This window comes from Pholcus phalangioides, unplaced genomic scaffold, assembly GCF_987345545.1.
Source record: "Pholcus phalangioides strain wild (caught in Gottingen) unplaced genomic scaffold, Ppha-v1.0 ptg000017l_1, whole genome shotgun sequence".
NCBI classification, from domain to species: Eukaryota; Metazoa; Arthropoda; class Arachnida; order Araneae; family Pholcidae; genus Pholcus; species Pholcus phalangioides.
Window position 1 is genome coordinate 16,698,154 of NW_028301610.1, and position 2,135 is coordinate 16,700,288.

Below are 2,135 nucleotides of genomic sequence, written 5' to 3' on the forward strand. Positions count from 1 at the left end.
AGTTGCTTCACTTCAATCTCGACGAAACGCTTATTCTTGAGTGAATTTATTCAAACAAACATTGTGACCAAAAACTTTCCTGGTTCAAGATAGGGGTAGAAGGAAAAAACAGTCCGGCAAGATAAGAGCAGGCGAGTCTGGTGTCCCGGGTGCCGTACCAGAGGGGGAGCAAACATCATTTTACCCCTCCTTCAACATCACAAGGGGGGAGCCAGAATGCGTGCTCGTCCCGGCCGACCAAGAATTTAGTTGAGGCCCTGGATACGAGAACAGTAGAGATTTCCCACCCACCCTCTACTTGCTCTCTTACATACAGGGTGTCCTACACGTCCTATAATTCTGCCTTTATTTCATCCACTGTTTGTCGTAGACGTGTGGTTTCAATTTAAAAAATGCTCAAAATGTGTTCAGGAGATCACTCTGTACCAGTTTTGAGTAAAAATGCAGTTTGCAACAAAATAAATATTTTCTTTTTCGATCCCCGTCATCCTCCAATTAGAAAGTTGTTGCCCTGTTTCTTCTGAGCAACAAAAAAAAATTTCCATGTTTCTAACTGCAGTATTCGCTGCGATATTTGAATTCAAAAATCACCGCTTCAAAAATAAGCTTCTTCGCCTTGTTTATCTGGTTCTTTCCAAAACTTTGTCCAATATTTGAATTCAAATATCTCGGTGAATAGTGCAGTCAGAAACATGGAATTTTTGTTGGGCTCAGAAGGGACAGGGCAATAACTTTCTCATTGGAAGCTGGAAGACCGGGGGGAATCGTATACAAATTTATATATTTTTTACACCGTTTTCTCTCTAAACTGGTAATTTCTGTTTCAAACACATTGTGAGCATTTTTTAAATTGGAACCACAACGCTACGATAAACGGTTGACGAGGCAAATTAGGACTTACTGGACACCCTGTATACACGGTGCACACACAACTCCCCTCGACGCAAATTACTGGCGAACCGTTGATCTGAAGAGACATACTTCCAACTAGGAAAAGTATCTAAATAACGTGTAGTACACAGATAGGACATTCATATTGAAGAGGTTGCATAGTTATTTAAAAAAAACAACCATTGATACGGACACACTGTACTCAAAAACAGAATTTGAAAGTTTTTGCCCAGTCTCTCCTGGGGCGGGGGAACGATAATGAAAGCGAATGTGGTTTTCAATGGGAACAGAGGGAGTAATGCCGGAAGTTTCAATCAAGTAACGCCCAGGAAGCCGCACGCAAAACAATGCACACGTAATACTAAATCCTCTTGACTTCGGTTATGAAAAACAAAAAAAAATCCACGTTTTTTTTTCCAAGTGCAATATTCAGCGAGATAATTGAATTCAAAAATCGGATAAAAGTTGGACAAAACAGCATAAATGAGGGAAAGAAGCGTTGTCTGTTAGTTCAAACTGGATTTTTTCCAACTTTTCTCAGATTCTTTGAGAGAATATCTCAGCGAATATTGCACTTAGAAAAGTGGATTTTTTTTTTTTGGCCTAATGAGCGGCAGGCAACTACTTTTTAATTTGAGGACGGTGTCCGTATAAAAAGTTGCTGTTTATTTCATAACTATGCAACCCCTTGCAATATGAATAATGTATTCGAGGTCTATACGTTATTTCGATACTTTTTCTAATTAGAAGTATGCCTCTAGAATCAACGGTTAGCTGGTAATTTGCGACGAGAGGGGTTAGATATGCACCCTATATACAGGGTGTCCCGTAAGTGCTAATGCGGCCTTTATCTCATCAACCGTCCGTCGTTAGAGGTTCGTTAGAGGTCGTTCCAATTTAAAAAATGCTCAAAAGGCGTTCAAAAATTACCCCGCACCAGATTTGAGAGTGAAAATACAGTTGCGTAACAAAATATAAATTTTTACACGGTTCCCGTCCTCTAACTTCTAATTAGAAAGTTGGTTTTAAAAATCACTTAACAGGAGTATCGAAAGAACGGGGGGGGGGAAGGGAAGGGAAAAAATTCCGTTAATAGGGTTACAATGAAGCTTCGCGATGATAAAAGTAAAAAAAAACCAGGAAGAGCTGGAATGAATTTCTTCCACTTACGTTTGGACAAGATATCTCGTCCGTGATCGTTAATGGGTTAATATGCTAGATGTCATGATTGCCAAAAGAAAATA